The sequence below is a fragment of the Aedes albopictus genome, chromosome 2 (genome assembly GCF_035046485.1).
Source record: "Aedes albopictus strain Foshan chromosome 2, AalbF5, whole genome shotgun sequence".
Lineage (NCBI taxonomy): Eukaryota > Metazoa > Arthropoda > Insecta > Diptera > Culicidae > Aedes > Aedes albopictus.
Window position 1 is genome coordinate 192,120,611 of NC_085137.1, and position 11,210 is coordinate 192,131,820.

Consider the following 11,210-nt stretch of genomic DNA (forward strand, 5'->3'; position numbering starts at 1 on the left):
ATTCTCGCACTGATATGTTCCGCTTCGTCTAGTATGTCGGTATTTGACCTATAGTTCCTTCCTTCCTTTTGGTCGGATTTGAACAGAAGTCTCAAATGTCTTTGTTTCCCTTGTATATCTAGTTTGAAAACGTCTTCTGGTTGATCACGAATTGATAATTCGTAATCGATCTCTTCTAAATTGAGATCTTCTGCTCTCGGCAATGATCGATTCATATTGATCGATTTGTATATTTGTACTGTAACTTACCACCAGAAGACAAATGAGCAAAGTTCAACCGCACAATATACAAAAGAAGACACGAGTTGCTTTAACGAAAAACAAGTCAGGGAGGCTATTACAGTTTCAATAGCGTTTAAATGTTGAAAAAAAAACTTAAGCAAAAAAATAAATAAGAAAAAATACTTATATAAATGTCGATATGAAATAATTGAACTACATATACATAAAAAAGCAAATGAGAAATAATAAATTATGTATAATGTAAATTAATCAAACTAATCACGTTTGTTGAAATAAACGATACACTAATCAAAAAAATAGAAAATAAACAAATAATTGTACAAAGATTGAGAAATTCCTAGAAGATGAATAAGTTAAACAAGTCACGTTCCCTTAGACAAATTTTACATACAAATATAACTACAAAATACAAAATTAAATTTTCACTTTCCAGTTACACCAAAATCAAAAAAAATGCCTTGTATTGTTGGGCGCCAAATATAACCCGCCAACCCGTCTAGCTTCCCTTTTAAAATGGATGGCTTAAGCGCCACTCCTTGAGGAGACCATCCAGCAGTTAAAGGTTTGCCCGGCCTGAGACTATCCAGAGGATAGGGTCAATGTTACCCGAAATCGGGGAGGAAGCTGACTGGTTGCCTTAAATCCAATTTACCTCACGCAATGCGTGGTCATATCACAGACATCCCCAAATTTACACATGCACTATGCCAATTTTGAAATGCTGAACGCTACGCAACGGTTCTCATCATCGGCTCAATTTCTCTCATCTCAACGGAACGATACGTATCCAATTGGAAAGTAATCTTAGCCAGAATCGGAGCTGACTACTCCACAAAATCAACAAAGAACGACAAACTGAAACGTACCCGAAACGATATGAGAACCCCCTTTAAACAGTAATTGCGAATCTAATCTGGTGCGCTACCAAACAACTTCACGACGAACAGCAGTATAGCAAACGGTACAAATGTCTTCCTATTCGATCATTAAGTTTAACACATGAAGCTTTCACACAAACATCAAGAGAGATTTATTTCGATCTGTTTATTCCCTACATTCGTTCTCGTAGCTAGCCTAGGTCTTATCTTCTCTTCCCTTTCCCTATCTTCGACAAACTGTCCTATCTAGTGTGTGCGACCTTTACCACTGTTGACCAGCGTGCGTGCGTGTGTCATACTCGATCGGTGTCTATCGGTACATGAGATTGGAGGAACCGGGACCATTCATGGATACACTGGTTGGTCGTGATGAGAACGTCTCATGCGCATGGACAATCACAAAACAGAGAAATGCATGCAAGTACTCACTACCTAGGATTTACGTGGTCTTCGATGGGATGTGAGGAGATGGCGGCGGGCACGCGGAGCTTCTTGGCTTACTCCGGCCCACTTCGCTCACGGTTGTAAGCGTCACCTACGGATTTTCTCTCTCACACCCTCGGCGCGTGGGCTTACGCGAGTACGCGGCACCTGCGTACGTACGGCGCAACAAAACGTATTCGTTGTCGTTGGTTGTTGGCGGTTTCCCCCGTCGTACGGAGCGGAAATAAAACTGATTGGGCTTGCCTGTCCAGGGCGCGATTTTTGACGAGACGCGGCCCTCTTCCGGCCACGTGTGCCCCGGGACCTTCGATGCCGATCGATGGGGTCAAAAGCGGTCTCTAGTGGGATGGTGGTGTAACGGCAAATGCCCGGCTGCCACGAACCTATTGAATGGAATATGCACGCACATGGTTGGGACACATTTCGCAATACGGTCTATAGCACACATTACCTTAAACGCACTCAATTCACGCACTTTGCCGCCACTTAATCGACTACAATTTCGCTATGTCGAATTCTATCTAAAGGGAAAGGTAATTAATTACTATTTAACTAGGGTCACCATATCGTCACTACCTTCCAAATTACACCACGACGCGGCACAAAATTTCCGACCACTTTTGCCTCTTCCACGGATCGAATCGAAGTGGCTGATTGAAATTGAAGGAAGCCTCAGATAGTCGCGATTTCAGGGTCATCATCTCTGAAGGTCGCGAATCTGCCCGAAGGTAGATTCCCGATCATTAACTGCTCGCAATTGTGCACACGCAATTTAGGTGACATCGCGACATCTCTTTCTGTCAGTCTATTCAATTCCCCCCAGTCAAGTTTCTCTCCGTAGTTTGGACGGATTGCTCAGAGCCGAAATGCAAAGGTCAATGCATCTTCAAAGGAAGCCTTCGCAGGTTGTTGCCCGCTAAATGGATAATTTTGTTTAGCATCATGACGCGCGGTTGGCTTGGGTCTCAGAAGTTTAGCGCGTGTAACTGGTAGTTGGGAACTCAGAAATGGACTGTATGTCAGATGCAACTCTTAGAAGCAGAAATGATTGATCTTGTGTAGCGGTGATTAGATATATGAATAAATTTAGAAAACGAATTTACATGCATTTTAATGACGAAAATATAAAAACATATATAGAATAACTTTTTTTACAGTGAAACCTTATGAATGCAAAAGCGTACTTGTTACAGATTCCCCTTCCGGTCGGGAACATTTTCTCAACTCCCTGGGCATAGTGTATCATTGTACTTGTACTTGCCTCACAATACCAATTCATGCAATGGCAGGCAAAGAAAGCCCTTCAATTAATAACTGTGGAAGTGCTCAAAGAACACTAAGTTGAAGAGAGGCAGGCCAAGTCCCAGTGGGGATTTAAAGCCAAAAAGAAAAAGAAGAACAACCGACATAAATCAGATAACAGTGAACGCCATCGTAGAATGGTACTATTATATGATTTTTCGATGACATTCTGCTGTACTCCGTCACCATCAACTCCTGGTTTTTCGATTTTCGGTTAATATTCGGTTGATAATCCCGCTGCATCTGCAGTTATCTCTGCAGCAATCAACCATTCCACCACCGAATCAACAAACCTCCCGTTGACAACCGTTGATTACCGTTTCCAGCTCATCAACATCAACGATGATGGATCGGTTTTGGAATTGGTTGCGTCCGAAATACAGTCTTCTTCCGTTGTGCTGCTGGGCCGATATACTCCTCCTGCTAAGGTATTTTAATGCAGCTGAAGTCCTTAAAGGAGCTGTCAAAAGGACGCTTTCTCGACAGTTTTGAGATTTTCTTCTTCGCAGCGCTAACTACGCTTGGTGTTCTGCCCCATTTTGCTGATGCTTTCCCCAGTTTTGACAGGGTCATCACTGGCGGTGTCCTCGGTGTCGTCTGGTTTTTCTTCTTTTGAAGGAGGTCCTAATTTTGGGTTAAAAAACAATTTTATAAAGATTTTTTGACGGCTAAGTAAGGTTGCTGGAAGAAATTCTGCCAAGAAGTTGTCAGTGAAATTAGTGGTTTTAGTAAGTAAACTCTAAACTTAATAACTTAATTTTTAGCACATGGTGTGATACGTACAATAGCTAACCCAACACGAAAATTCGAATCAATTAGTTTGAAGCTGCTGCAAGACCCATTTTTTATTGCTAGAATTATAACTTACACTGCTCACTATCGTCTGTTTCTACTTCTTGGGAAGATTCATATTCAGCCGTCCCTTAGGAATGTTGGACTGATACCGTATTACGTGGGCCTTAGTTTGAGTTTTCATTAAACCAATAAGTCTTTCTGCTAGGTACCTAATAGCGGTATCTTTCTCACCTCAACAACTTTCGATCTTATTGATTCATTTGCTTCAGTTGCATTCTACGTTTTTAGTCGAGCATATGTACTTCAATACTGTGAATACCGGGCAACTCACTGGAACAATCCGTTCCCAGCCATCTTAGCAAACTGCAGTAGAATCACTTGGCATAATACGGAACCTCACGGTGATGGCGTCTTGCTCCGCCAACAGTCCACTCGTCAATGAGGCAGCATCACACTGACGACGACCCCGTCATGGTGCTGGCTGTCACTGATGCTTGCTAGGGGAAATACACGCATGGGAAATGCTACTCAGTTTTGTTCATACCCCACATTCTCCCTCTTCTCCGAAAAAAAAAAGTTTTCGACTAGCAGGCTTGTTATTTTTACGCTCAAACCCTCAAATTCGTTCTCTTCATCCTTATGGCACCAATGCAACAAGATACAAGAATTAAGACGAATGGCCTTATTTACTTTTTTGTTTAGTAAACGCACTTTTGTTAATATCGAGTCTATATCATTTGATTGATAACTTGCAATGCTAACCAATCATCTATGGGGTTTTGCCGAGCTCCAATAAAAATAACTACAACACACGCAGTTGGGTGCTGCGTCTTCTCTCCTTCAAGCACACGTCTCGTTATGTAGCCGGCCCTGTTTTTCTCTCACTCAAATCAATCGTTATTCACGATTGCGAAAATTCGACGCATTCAACGAAAACGAACATATTTTGTAAGAATTATTTGTCAAAAAAGAAAAAAAAACAAGAGATTAACGAATTTGAGATTTATCAGACTAAAGATTCCGTATATCATACAACTCAGAGCGTTAATGATTAATCATAAATTTAATCATGATTAATGATTAATGATTAAGATTAATCAAAATCACTAATCATAATCACAAAATAATCTCATTTAATCATTAATCAATAATCTTAATCACACTGTTTTTGCAACCTAATCATTAATCAGTAATCATAATCATAAGAAAAAATATTAATCAATCATTAATCATTCATCACCAAAAATGATTCATCTTATAAAAAATATGAACCAATTTAAATTGGTTCAAATGCTGTTCTAAATAATATAATTCATGATTCTTTTTTCAAAAATCTCCCGGACAGAGTTATCTTTTACTTTTGAAACTTCAAAAACATGTTATACAATAGATATATTTTAATCATTTCCAGTTTTTTGTGATTGATTAATCATGATTTTTTAATCAATGAGTTATTTTTAATCATTAATCATAATCAATAATCACAGATAAAACCAATTTTAATCATTAATCATAATCTTTAATCATCCTAAAAATCAAATTAATCATTAATCATAATCAATAATCACCAAAATTGGAATTTTAATCATCAATGATTAATCATGATTAAAATTTTTGTTAATCATGAACGCTCTGATACAACTCCATTTTCAATGCTTCAATGTGATGGTACAGATGGACCATATATAACACACAAATGTCCTTCATTATACGAAAATAGATTCTACAAAACGAGTTCAAAAGAGGTTCTACAACATATTTTCAGTAGATATGTTTTCATTGCGTACTTCGAATTTTAAACTGTTTTACGATATGCAATTTTTATGGGCGGTTTTCATTACACGTCCCTGCATTTTCCTCACGCACAGCTTTCGGCAGTTATCATGCAACGCCATTTCCTTAGACGGGTTTCTTTACACATCGCTGCATTTTCCTGATGCAAACAATTTTCGGCAGTTTTTCAATAACATTTCCTTGGACGGATTTCATTTCACGTCCCTGTATTTTCCTTATCCAGAAAAAAATTTTCGGCGGTTATCCAACAACGCCTTTATCTTGGACGGTTTTCACTACACGTCCCTGCATTTTCCTGATGCAGAATAATTTTCGGCAGTATCCAAAAATGCCGTTTCCTTGGACGGTTTTCATTACACGTCCCTGCATTTTCCTTATGCAGAAAAATTGTCGGCGGTTATCCAACAACGCCATTACCTTGGACGGTTTTCATTACACGTCCCTGCATTTTCTTTATGCAGAATAATTTTTGGCGGTTATCTAAAAAATGCCGTTTCCTTGGACGGTTTTCATTACACGTCCCTGCATTTTCCTTATGCAGAAAAATTTTCGGCGGTTCGAAACGCCATTAATATGCCCAACCAAAAACCCGAGCAAAAACCAACCCAACCAACCAACGCCGCGAGAATTTTACGGCAACATTCACAATAGTCAAACACCTCTACCATCATGCACATCAACCTGTTTGCATTTACCGTTCAACCGAGCGACAACACGAGCATGTACGATGTGTACGATCCGAGGAATCAACGAAAGCGCGACCATCCATGCCGAGCAAGAACATGAAGAAACATGCATGCAATCATCGATCGACCACCTATCCACAGCGTGCTACCAGCCGACAACAAAAATCAACCACGTCACCGCGCCTTTGTTCATGTGTTTGTGCTAGAACCAAGGCTAAAACAGAACGCGGTTGGAAAAACAAAAACTTTCCGCGCTCTAGCTTTCGTCAGGAACCGCAGAATTGCAACACCCACTTCACTGTGTTTGCAGCACCACCACACACTTCACACACCAAAACGATTTGTTTTCTCTCACTGTTTTTATGCCAAGTGATTCTACCTATTTTATGATTAACTTGTTATTGATTATGATGCACTCCTGGCAGGATCGCCAATGTGAATACCGGGCAACTCACTGGAACAATCCGTTCCCAGCCATCTTAGCAAACTGCAGTAGAATCACTTGGCATAATACGGAACCTCACGGTGATGGCGTCTTGCTCCGCCAACAGTCCACTCGTCAATGAGGCAGCATCACACTGACGACGACCCCGTCATGGTGCTGGCTGTCACTGATGCTTGCTAGGGGAAATACACGCATGGGAAATGCTACTCAGTTTTGTTCATACCCCACAAATACCTTCGGTGGCTCCGATTGTGTTTTGTTGTGTAGAATTCCGGTCCATAATGGTGCTAGGGCCACGTAGTGTTGCATTCCATAATCGATGAACAAAGTGTTTGTGGAGGCATATGTAGATAAAACTATAATTGGGCACCTACTACGCATTATTGGAGATATCTACGCACACCCAGTCAACCATATTCCATATTGTATCATCCGGAAACTTTTCTAGTAGCATTGAGCGACCATCCATTTCCTTCAAATTCATCAAGATAAAACGCTTGTGTTTCAAAATGAAAGTTTCTTACCCTCGAACACTTGAAGGTTTGCACTTCGCGTATGATCTCAACGGATAATCGATTGCCTCTTTTTTGGATCTGGTGAACACAGAATCCCCTTTTCGTTTACGTTTTCGTTTTTCAATTGAATTTTAGTTTGCAACTGTAAATCAGTAAAGTTATTCATTCAATGGTGATTTTATTGGACGTTAAACAACATGTAATACTTTGGATCTTCCTCACACTTCATGACTTAGGCAACACTGGTAAAATTCGAATCTTCTTATTATGATCGCTGCTCCGCTCGAGTTGATTCATCATTTCGTTTAACAATATTTTAGCTGCAAATCAATGTGGAATTCGGTAGACACGTTCATTTTTATATTATTTATGATTGGTTAAAGCAAGGGTTAAAGTATAAATGCTGCAGCTTTAATTTTGCCAATGAGATAGCTCAATCGAAGTTGGCCTAATTTCACCCGTTCTTGGAGGTGACATTGGGCCAAACACTGAAATTCAAACAAAATATCTCTATGTGAGAAAATATCGCTAGCAAATTGAAACTATTACATAGACAGATAATTGCAAACAACCTACCAGGGTCTAGCCACTTTAAAATAACACCACAGGCAAACAAACGTGAGAGTTTGTTAGCATTCATTAAAACGTTCAGTGATGCAATACAATACATCCGATATACATGAATATAACTCCAACTACCATTCTCAAAAGACGAAAGTAATATTCTTTATCATCTACCTAGAAACTGATATGCGTGTATTTTACGTTTTTCATAAACCTTACATTTACCTCCAAAACATTACAAAGAATTATGCACAAAATAGTGTGAATATTCTCGTTGTTTAAATTAACATTTCTAGGCTTCTCGTACTGACTTGATTGCTTTTATATGCCCCTAAGTCTCCCAAAACAGAAAAATTTGTACTACAGCTTGAATAAATAAGTTTTTTTATGTAAAATAGCATACAATATCAAGAAAGTCGGTGTTACTTTTCAAAACAACTGCTCCAAACACCTTGAGAATAGTAATTCATTACATGTTCGGTGTTCAGCTGTTTTCTACAGGACATTCTAAAACAGCGATTTTGTATAGTATCCTTAAAAAACGCTTGAAAGTATGCAATTTGCTTACTTAATACATGCGATTACTTCCGAAAAGTACAATTTCATGCCTAAATTTCTATACTTATGGAGCTTTTGAAGACAGAAAACGGGTTTAGCGAATACTTGGCAGCCAGAATCATTTATTAGAATATTCATTACATGCGCGATACTGCTCCGATAATAAAAGTTTGAAAGTGTATTTCTTACATATTGTTCCAAGTTTAGTGCGTTATTTGTGAAAAATTAAAATACCCCTCAGTCGATCAATTTCAACCGAAATGACGGCACCTAAATCCAAATGTGACTTCAACAACTCAGCATCTCTCTCCACCGCATGTTCTAACCATTTAAGCCACATCTGCGTCGCTTACCCAAGGTCACAAATTGCTACAAAAGTTATTCAGCGGTAAGCTTCAACTTGGCACTGTGAAAGGTCAGGAAGTGCTTATACTGCCCTTTGGAAACAACCAACTCTAGGTCGTGGCCCACAATAAAACCCAACCCGATGAAACGACTCAAATAATACCATTGATCAATACTACCCCCGTCTGTTCCAATTGAGGCAGTCAATTCATCAGAGGGTACTAATCACATTCCTACAGCAGTAACATTAACAAGAACAGCTAATTAACCAGGGGGAGAAGAGTAGGCTTCCAAAAGTAAGCCTTCAGATACGGCCATTATGAGCATCACCGCCCAACGAATTTGTAGTCAGCCAGATCCACGGATACTGTTGAAAGGTTCCGCATTCACTCCATAGCAGTCCTTAGTGAAGCAACAAGTCAAACGAAAGCGAAAGAGATATCTTAATTATACCTTGCTAAGAAATATGTATCTTTATTACAAACACAGCATGGTAGTGCATATTGTGATTGCAAAAGAAGAGGCATTGAATCAATGCAGAGGGTAACTGCACTGGTCTTAGACCCCTCCCTAATTTTCGCCCCTAGCGACAGTACGTGGAGATTTGAAGTATACGAACCAAAAAAATAAATAAAACAAATGCAAATCGGTCAACTAGTTTTGACGTAGGACTACGTCTTTATTTTCTATACCGGGGTACACTTTGCAAAAACCAGAAATCGAGCATGTAACGAAATTATGAAAGATTTCAAACGTTAATAACTCAAAAAGTAATAGATTTTTCGGATTATAGCTCGAAACGATAGGAAAACTGCACAACAATGTTCTCCAATACTTGAAAGTTACTATTTTCAATCATAAACTATTGAAAAATTGAAAACCAATCACGTGCAAGCAGAATTTTGGATTATTATGCTTTTGGTCGAAATACGAAGTGACCGAACGTGCGAAAATTGATTTTTAACCTACTTAGAAATGTCGCAACTCAATTTGGATTAGTGCATATTGTTGCTCTTAACTAGCTTAATGATGCGCAACATTCAAATTTACTTCGCAGCTACAACTTCGCATGTGCTTCTAGCGACGACTTCGATTTGGTGGTGCGACGATAATATTCCTTGCGGTATAAAAGCATTCTGCTTCTTCTCATCTTCCATCAGTCTTCTTCGATGCCTCGACGAGAAAAAAATTAAATTAAAATCTTCTCCTTTTCGCTCAGTGTTCTTCCGTGCGTCGTCGAGTGCGGAGGGTCGGCGAGAGCGCTTTTGCGTTTCGCTTGCCCATTCTTCACCAGACTGTCGAGCGTGGCAGACGAACGGACGCTGCCAACCGAGCATTTGCGGCGGCGGTGAAATCAAATTGTCATCATCGGAGCGTACGTCATTTGCACTTGCAACAACGGAGCCAGCACCATCGTCGAACACGCTAACGCCGCTCAGTACTAAAGTGCATAATTTCCAGACTACACCAAAAATGTGTAACCCTTGCACATTTACAAAATCAGCTCCAGTGTCCGCAAAATCGTTAAATTCGCAACAATTTTTGTACGCCAATCTAGCTAGGTTTACTAGTGACCTTGGAAAACAAAAAAAATCAACATTTCGCATCTAGACGAGTGTACGAGCTGTTTTTCGAGAATGTGTAACTGTTACACATTTTTGTGTGGTCTGGAAATTATGCACTTATGAGTAGGTCTTACACATTTTAGTGCTGAGCAGTTTTAGCGTGAAGCAAGTGATCTCCAAGATTTCAAGCAGATTTGTTTTTGCGAAATCAAATTTAAACAGTTCTTCTAAGGGCTAATCGAATTTTCCACAGGAGTTAATACCGAATTTTCTGTAAGTGCCGACATTTTTAAAACAAACCACTGCAAAAGCCCGCTGGGCGCGGTAGACGCACCGCCGGCAACCGAGCAGGTGGCGATGGTGGCTCATTCACATTTTCCCAGTGCGGTAGCGGATGGTTAAGACAGCAACTAGGAATAATTATTTACTTCATCGGAACTAACCCGGCCCTGCGTGAGTTGAAATTTCGACATCGGAGCCAGCATCGTCGATGAACAAATTCCTTCTGGAAGTTGACCACATTTGGGTGTCGCGAAATCAAATTTAAACAGTCCTTTTAAGGGCTGAAATTCTGAATTTTCTGCAAGAGTTGTTACCGAATTCTCCTAGAAAGTAAGTGTCGACATTTCGATACCAACTGCTACAAATGCGCCGTGCGGAAATTAATGATTAACTCTTGAGTGAAATCTCTTTCGGTAGTTCTGAAAAGGACTGAATGGTAAATTGGTAGAGGACTTGGCAGCAGTCTTGCGAAATTTACGACCATGGCAAAATTGTTTGAAATGCTTATGAAAGGAGTAAGGAATATGAAAGAGTAATTTGCAGCAATAAACCTCCGTCGTAAGGAACTTATACAGTTGTAGGATTTAATATCCCTCCTACAAGAATCATCACACTATTGAATCCAAATCATCGTAGTCCTACGTCACCCTGTCGTACAACCCCTAGGGTTGTACCCTTGAAGTTTTTAAGATATCGTTATCATCGTTAACATCATTTTTAGGAATACTAGGGTAATTCATGTATTTTGGACAGGCTGAGGACAACGTTGGAAAAATCGTCCCCTAGCTTCCTTA

General features: G+C 39.7%; 1 long non-coding RNA gene and 1 pseudogene across 1 annotated transcript; both read right to left on the reverse strand.

Annotated features, from left to right (window-relative positions):
• Positions 1-1,839: 1,839 nt before the first annotated feature.
• Positions 1,840-2,741, reverse strand: LOC115267215 (uncharacterized). The gene is made up of 3 exons (XR_003897659.2): positions 2,142-2,741; positions 2,017-2,086; positions 1,840-1,948 (listed from the first exon to the last, which is right to left on the reverse strand). It is a non-coding gene; the product is annotated as an uncharacterized LOC115267215 (long non-coding RNA).
• Positions 2,742-3,081: 340 nt separating this feature from the next.
• On the reverse strand, positions 3,082-6,968 carry LOC134286306 (uncharacterized; annotated as a pseudogene).
• Positions 6,969-11,210: the final 4,242 nt, after the last annotated feature.